We start from the raw sequence: 8922 nt of genomic DNA, 5'->3' as shown, positions 1-8922 counted from the left end.
GTAAAGTTCATTTTTTTTTGGTGTATAGTTGTGATGATTAATTTTATGTGTCAACCTAACTGGATCATAGGGTGCCCAGAATTTGGCTAACCATTAATTTCTGGGTGTTCTGTGAAGGTATTTCCAAATGAAATTAACCTTTAAATTGGTGAATTTGGTAAAGCAGATTACCTTCCTCAATGTGAGTGGGCATCATCCAGTCCCTTGAGGGTACAAGTAGAACAAAAAAATTGAGGAAGGAAGAATTCTGTCCTTCATGCTTGAATACTTGGGCTAAGATATCCATCTTTTCCTGTTCTCAGCATTCCTGGTTCTCAAATCTTTGGACTCAGGCTGAATTAATCCCTGCCATTTTGGATCTCCAGCTTGTGGGTGGTAGATCATGGGCCTTCTCAGCCTTCATAATTGCATGAACCAATTCCTATAAGAAAATTTTCATATACATGCAATATATATGTAACAACTCTATTAGTTTTGACAAATTTACAGAGGTGTGTAACCACCATGAGTCAAAAGAGAGGACAATTCTCTCACCCCTTAAATTCCTTTATATATGCTTTTAGGAAGCCATTTCTCCCATCCCAAACCCCTAGCGATCTCTGACTTATTCTTTATTCCTATAATTTTATATTTTCTCAAATGTCATATAGATGGAGTCATAGAGCATCTAGCCTTTCAGTCTGGCTTTTTTCTCCTAGACTAAAGGCATTTGAAATTCATCAAAGTGGTTGTGACTTCACTATTTGTTCCTTTTCATTGCTGAGTATTCTGTTGCAGGCAGGATCCACGGCACACCTATCTACTCCCCAGCGGAGGCACAGATGGTTTGTTTCTGGTTTGGGGTGATTATGAATATAGCTGCTGTAAACATTGGCATACAGGTTTTTGTGTGAACAGGGATTTTCATGTACTTGGAAAAAATATCTGGGAGGCCCCTCCCAGAACCCTGATACTCTGTCTATTTTTTTCCAGCTTTTTTCTGTTTTATTTCTATTAATCTATCCTCAAGTTCACCCTTTTCTCTGTCATTTCCATTCTGCCATTAAACCCAGCCTATGAGTTGTTTATTCAAATATTTTATTTTTTAGTTTGGAATTTTCCTTTTTTAAAAAAAAATATAATTTCTACTTCCTTCTGAGGTTTTCTATTTTTTTCCTCATTTCAAGACTATGCATTTTTACCTCATGGAGATGATTATAACAGCTGCTTTAACACCTTTGTCTGATAATTCCAACATCTGGGCATCTGTTGATTGTTTTTTGTTTTCACTGATTTTTTTTTTCCCTGCTAGGAATTTGTCAGCTTTTTCTGTTTTTTTGGATGCTGAATGATTTTGGAGCACTTCCTGGGCATTTGAATATTGTGCTGTGAGACTCTGGTTACTTATATCTTTTGGAGATTGTTGATTATTTATTTTAGCAGGCAATCAGCCCCTTTCAGTTGAGACCACAAGTTTTGTCTCACCTTCCTTGGGCTTTGGTTCAAACACTGGTTCAGTTTGCAAAACCTTTTCTGTGGTATTTGGGTTTACCCCATGCCGGCTCCCCTCAGGGGTTAGTCTGGGATCTGGGTGGTGGCTTGTATTGTACTTGGCTTTTAAAGCATTTGCTATGCATTGAGGAGTCTGCTCTGTGTGCATATGGCTTGGAGGAGCCTGGGGTAGCTGTTGGATCATGCACAGGATTTGGAGATGCTTTTATTTATTTTATTATTTTTATTATTTTTAAAAGATTTTATTTATTTATTCATGAGAGATACAGAAAGAGAAAGGCAGAGACACAGCATAGGGAGAAGCAGGCTCCCCCTGGGGAGCTTGATGGGGGACTCGATCCCAGGACCCTGGCATCATGACCTGAGCCAAAGGCAGATGCTCAAGAGTGAGCCACCCAGGTTCTCTTTGGGGACACTTTTAATAGCCCTTCCCTCCCAGGGGTTTCTCCACACTCTTGGACTTTCAGGGTGTTTTGTCAGTTTATGTCCAGAAATTCCAGTTCCCTTCAAATCTTTTGCCTTGTCCTTCCTCAGATTGAGTTGTCTCAGGCTGCCCTCAGCACAGTGAAGAAAGAAAGGAAAAAGGAAAAAAAAAGTAATGAGCATTTTCCCCAAGTTCTTCAAACCATAGGGATCTCTTTTCCTGTTTCCCCTGCCCAGAGACATGGGTTTTTCTCTTTGTATTTCGGGATGGCTGTCCCAGCATGCATGGCCACTGGGAAGTACAACTCTCAGAGGGACAACTGGCCTGGGGGCTGGGCCTGGAGAGGAGAGAGAAGCAAAGGAAATGTCCACCTGCCCCCACCCTCCCTAAGCCGGCACCCAGGTGCCAAGAAGGTTCGGATAGATGCTGATATTTTTTCAAGGAACCTTATAATCTGAGTAGAAAGAATTTTGTCAAGGGCCGCTAGATTTCAAAAGCAAGGAGGTAGAGAATTTGATGAGTATGAACACAGATTAGGGCAGCATAGGAGGTATGTGAAGAGTACATACAAAATACATAGGGTAAGACCTCCACTTATGTAAAAAAAAGCATCTTTATAGCACTTTTTTGAGCAAGAACTTCTGAGACATATTATTTTCATGCAGTTCAAATCTCCATTGTCAGAAACAAAAATTTTTTCCTCTACTTCAGAGAAATCAGGTCAAGATCAAAGCCACACAGGTGAAGTCCAGGACCTGCTGGAGTTAAGACTGAGCCATTTGGAGAAGTGTGTAGAACTCCCAGCTCACTCTCCATCTCATTATGGGAAAGAGAGGGAGGCGGAATGAGGAACGGAAAGCAGAAGGGGCCACAAAAATCCACTCGTTTCAAATGGGAAGAAAAGTCAGAATGCCAAGAGAAAGGGTCAAAAGTAAAATATTTAAATTATTTTACTGGTAGTTTATGGATGCCAGCACCACCTGTGAATAGTCAGATAGTTGGATCAAAGTGTTTTGTTAAAATGTGTTTGGATGGCAAATTTGTGCACTCCATGGTGCAGAATTTTCATCCTTAGTTATTTGGATAGTTTCCCCAATTGCCATCCCTCTCCCCCTTTTTTAATGTAGAGAGCTCAATCAGAATTTATACTGTCTTGTCATTGTGGTTAACAGTACTGAAAAGTATTTATTTATTTATTTATTTATTTATTTATTTATTTATTTTCTGAAAAGTATTCATTAAGCCAATAAAAAAATCAGTTTTTCACCTCCCTTTTCTGTGGAAAAGGGAATCAAAAATTGATAGGTTAAGTGGTAGAAGATGCACCTACAATTGGATAATAAACACCAGATTACTAAGACTACATGAATTACATATTTAATGTGTGCGCAGGCCGAGGCCAAATTCAGAACACTTTCAGAGTGGGTTAAATGCTTCACGAGTAAATGTGGTAGAGTTAAAATAATTGACATCTTTCAAACAGTCTGGGGAGAAAGCCAAAGGAAATGGGCTTTTAGGAGCTTGCATGATAGAAGTAAGGAAGTAAAGATGTAGCATTTAGCTTCTCCATGAGTGATGACCAGATAGAACTGGACTGGCTGGATGAATGGAATGGGAGAACTGAAGTTTGTTGGGATAACCTAGTGTTGGGTTCTGAATTCGATGTCAAAGCCACCAGATAGATGCCATAGAAAGTCCCACAAAATGTCACAGAGAAGGTGTGCCTAGGTGATGGGTGATGGGTTAGGAGCATCCCTGAAAAATTAGACATCTCAAGTCCTCTATAGGAGCTTAACTGTGGGAGTAAATAGCATTGGACTTACCTGTTTCCTCGAGGGTGTTTTCGATTCCTTGGGACAGGTTTCGATGGATGAGTGAGGAAAGCCTGTGAACAGGATTAAGTGTCAGATTCAGAAACTGTATGTACTTTTTTGACTCATCCAAAAAATATGTGCCATGCTGCCCTTACTGATTGTTAGGTCAGAGTTCTTTCACTTTCTCCATGTCACAAGGAACAATCAAGATGGAAAATGGACAGCAGTTGTGTAATACGTGCAATATCATAATGATAGTAAATAGAGACACATGTGATAGAATGAACTCCTGGGTAATCAATTTAGGTAAAATTTTTAGATATAGAGTGGAATCAGTTTCACCCAAGTATGTGTTTCCTTTTACCTATGGAACAAAATCATTTGGGTTTGAAATTCTGATAAGCTTTGATGGATATCTTTTTATTTTAAAGATTTTATTTATTTATTTGACAGAGAGAGAGAGAGACAGAGAGAGAGAGAGAGAGATAACACAAGTAGACAGAGTGGTAGGCAGAGGGAGAGGAAGAAGCAGGCTCCCTGATGAGCAGAGAGCCCAATGTGTGGATGTGTGGCTTGATCCCAGGACCCTGAGATCATGACCCGGCCAGAAGGCAAATGCTGACTGAGCCACCCAGGTGTCCCTGATGGGTAATATTGAACAACAGAACCAGAAGACAGAAGGGCTTGAGGGTCAGGGCATTTTACATACGACTCGTAAACCTTGGGCATTTCAGAAACAATATGCGAAGATGTCTTCCCAAGAGCTTTACGGCACGATTCACAGCTTTCAACATCTTTGGCTGAGATTTGACACTAGGAATTGAATTCAAGCAAGTTGAGTCGATGTGGGTTTTACAGAGAAGGAGTAAGGGAGAACATAGCCCTAAGCACTTAAATACTCAAGCACTGTGTTGTCAGAAAAATGAGTATTTGGCTGTCTTTGATAATTATAGATTTCTAATGATCTGTTCAACTAAAGCATTTCTTTAAGAAACACTTATCAAGCACCTGGGCTGTACAAGATTCTGTTTGGGTATTGATAGAAGAGGAAGTTGATTAGATGATTTTAAAAACATTTCTTTGAGATTCCTTTTTTGCCATATGTAATGACTTGATCTCACGAATAAAAGGCTGCCATCCTTATATCCTCATTCATTAATGTAGAGGTTTATAAACTTTCTTGATTTGCAGCACCTTAGTGTCTTAGTAGTTTTGTTCTTTTTTTTTTCAGAACACATTCCTGAACCAAAAGAAATACCCAACAGTTCTGTTTGTTAAGTAGTTCAGTCCAAATAATGTAATAAATATTTATGTCCTGAAAGTAGCCATTTGCCAAATGCTGCCCATAAATCAAAAGAAATAATAACATTTTTACTTCACTCTTAAATAGCCATGGCCAGTTGCTAATGGGATGGGCTTGCCTGCTGGGCACTGCCACAACCATTCAGACCTCAGACTCATATTGGACTCTGCCATTCTATACACTGATTTTCATACTGTGCTTGTTTTTTCATCACACCAACAGTAGAAATCCAGCTCTACAGAGCTGTGACATTATTGAAAGACATGTGGTATTGTTTAATGCCGAAACTGTGAACTACCTTAAGCATGTGGTTTGTGCAGCATCCAACCAGGCCTGTACGATTGCTGTTTGCCTTAGGTTGGTACACTGTGCCCTCCACCCATCCCTTTGGTCAGGAGAAGGCACGAGACTAGCCCGGATTCAAGGGGCTGGGTCAAAGATTCCACCTGTGGATGGGAAGCAGCAAAGAATTGGAAACATCTGTCCAGCATGACAGCTAAGTCAGTTTTATTCCATATTTCTTTTCTTTTCTGTTCATCAGCTCTGGGAGGTTGGGTGGGATCCATTTGTCAGACAGAGGGGTGGACTGAAGATTCATTCAGAGGTGAAGGGAGCATTATAACCCTATGAGCCCAGCAAGGAAGAAAAGGGCAGAGAATGCCCATATAAACATTTATTGCAATAAATAATTAGAACTTAAATTTCCTGGTTGTATAAAAGTTATAACCCATGTGCTTCACTTCTCTGCAAAGTCCCGTTGTATACCTAAGTGTTGTTTTCTAACATAAGACAGTTTCCTAGCATATAAATCAGCAGGGCTTTTCTGCTTCAATAACAGAAAATCGAATTAGAGTGACTTCAATAAATAGAAGCTTTTCTCACCAAACAAGCAGACCAGAGGTAAGTGGCTGCTGGCGTTTGTTCAGCAGCTTAGTGACATCAAGGCCAATGATGATTTCATTTTTCTGGTCTTTTTTTCTCACGGTTGCCAGGTCGCTGCTGCATATTCAGCCACCATGTCAGCAGAAAGAGGAGCTAGAGTAAGGGAAAGAGCAAGGGATTTAATCAGCAAAGCAAAAGCTTCTCAGGGACACAGGGAGGCTACTGCTAATGTCTCAACAGCCGGAATTTTTTTTTTTAATTTTTTTTTTTGTTAATTTCTATTTATTTATGATAGTCACACAGAGAGAGAGAGAAGCAGAGACATAGGCAGAGGGAGAAGCAGGCTCCATGCACCGGGGGCCCGACGTGGGATTCGATCCCGGGTCTCCAGGATCACGCCCCGGGCCAAAGGCAGGCGCCAAACCGCTGCGCCACCCAGGGATCCCTCAACAGCCGGAATTTTAACCCAGAACCCATCGCAGTTAGGATGTAGCTTTGAAGGAAGGGAGCTGTGAATGGAAGTTGGGTGTGACGGGCGTCTCCCTAGGCCCCCATGATCCCACCTCCTCCTGCTCATACCTATGTGCAGGTCTTTTCTTTTAGGGTGTGTTATACCTAGAGCCTCACCTCTAATGGGAAGACTATAGCACGAGGAATGACATGTCACTTCCAAGATTAGGTTTCATGGAGCTGACTTCTGTCTTGCTTCTCTTGCGTTCTCTTGCTCTCCATTTGGATTGCTTGACTTGGAGTGACCAGTTGCCACATGGTGAGGGAAGCTTGGACAAGGCCCACAGGAGTGAGCACGGGCATGGAGCTAGAACATGTGAGGGGCCAGGACAGGACCTTCCAACCCCAGTGGAGCCCCAGGATGACTGCAGTGCTGGCCGACAGCTTGACTGCCTCCTCCTGAAAAGATGTGAGCCAGACACTCAGGTCAGCCACATTTGATGCCTGCATACAAAAGCTGTTTACCATTTTAAGTGGCTACCTCCTAAGCTGAAGTGCTACTTTGCACTAGATAATGAATACCTTGGTTCAATCAATTAGCCACGTCAGTGACACCTATGTGTGATAATATTAACAACAACAAGGAAAAAACTCCCAAACTTCTTGATGAGAAGCATATTGAGGGTATCTTGAAAGCTGAAGTAAATTAAGTACACAAACCCTCCCTGCCTTCAAAGATAGTTATCTCTTCAAGGGTTCTTGATTAATATGGCATCATATAAATTTTTATGCAGATTATGCTGCTATCACCTAGTAGAAATGCTTCTTTAAATGTTTCATAGGCATGTTGTCTACTTCTCAGGCCAACCATCCATGTTCAGATTTTGATTTCTGTATGTGTAAGTCTCTGAGTCTTCAGGACACCTTTCACAGGCAGAAAGTTACTCTGACCATCTTCTGGTTGTGAGATTTTTGTAATGATATGTGATACCTTTCTTTTTTAGCACGGTTTAGTTTTCTAACATCCCAGTGACTGCAGTTCTTTTTAAAATTAGTTAGTTTTTTTATTTGAGTGTAGTGAAACAGAATGTTACATTACTTTAAGGTGTACAACATGTACTCCTCATGTTACAGATGCTGCTTCAGCCTCAGAATACTATGTATCTCAATTTCTTTCAAAGTTCTCTATGGTGTAGGCCAATCTTAAATATCAAAAGTAGGTTCATTTTTCTCCAATATACATGGAGCAGGCTGATTACCTTCTTCTGTCTAAATATGCTCTCTCATTCTTGCTTTCGGGTCTTTGATCTTTTTATACCATCATGTAAATTTTCCCCGCACATCCCCCCCCTCCACACTCCCTACCATGAATAGAAAAATTAACATTATTCAAAATAAAAAATGTTCCAGAACTCAACAATTTTTTTTAAATCTTAGTTCCAGAAATATTTACTCATTCCTACAGCATACCAGACATTTAGCACCTACAGCATCCCAGATATTTCCTATGTGTACTCTACAAATTATAACAACTTATATAACAAACTTTAGCAATGACAAAGGCATTATTCTATCCACTGTACAAATGAAAACAGTGAGGTGTATAGAGGTTAAATAAAATGCCTAAAATCACAGCGAGTGAGCAAAGATCGGAACTCAGGTGGTCTGAATCCCAAATCCTTGCTCTTCCCTCAAAACAATACTTCCTCCTTTTAGATATGGAGATGTGTTAATACCTTCCTCAAAATAAACCAAAATTGAGAATTAATTACCTCTGTCCTTTCCTTTTAATCCTTGAGCAAATCCTTTGCACTTAGGATCAAAAGTAGTTGCAATGATTCTCTTGTTGGACTTCTGCCTTCGTTACTTTAAGAACCTTTTATTATTGGCTTCAGAGTCCCTTGTAAGGTGCTCCTTGAATTAATCTTTGGCATACCTAATTTCTAGTTTGAATTCGGCATTTTAGCCTGTGTGGGTTTCACTGTTTACACTTGGGTAATTTTTTTTCTTCTAAAATCATCAGCCTTTTTGTTAATTGAAATCTTAAACTAACGCATCGTCATCTCATCAGTGATTTCCTGTCAGCATCTCTTTTGCATGCTCTAGAAGAATCTAATAATATTAAATATTATTTAAATAGAATTTTATTAATGCTTAGAAAAGTCTATTCAAAAATTATAAGAGAACCAGGCTTGAGTTGTGAATTGCATGGCTTTCTTACTGCAGAGGAAGCCACTGAATTGTAATAAACAGGACGACCAGTTTGGTTGAGATGTGTGTCTTTGTGCCTAGACACAATGTCAGTCCCATTATGTACTGCATCTCATTAATTGAGAAAGGAGAAAGTTAAGGGAATGCCATATTTTCAAGTAGGCCATGGGAGCTGATGCTAGGGAAATGGAATAGAAACATTTCATCTCTCCAGAATTGGATTAAGAATATTAAGAAATTTGACTATTAAATTACCCAAACACCTGGAAATTTTCATTCTGAGATGCTTGGCAAGCAGAGGCTCAGAAAAGGCAAAGCGCTGAGAAGGATTCTGACAAAGTCCTAAG

This window comes from Canis lupus, chromosome 25 (assembly GCF_011100685.1).
Source record: "Canis lupus familiaris isolate Mischka breed German Shepherd chromosome 25, alternate assembly UU_Cfam_GSD_1.0, whole genome shotgun sequence".
NCBI lineage: Eukaryota > Metazoa > Chordata > Mammalia > Carnivora > Canidae > Canis > Canis lupus.
This window is presented reverse-complemented; position numbering follows the sequence as displayed.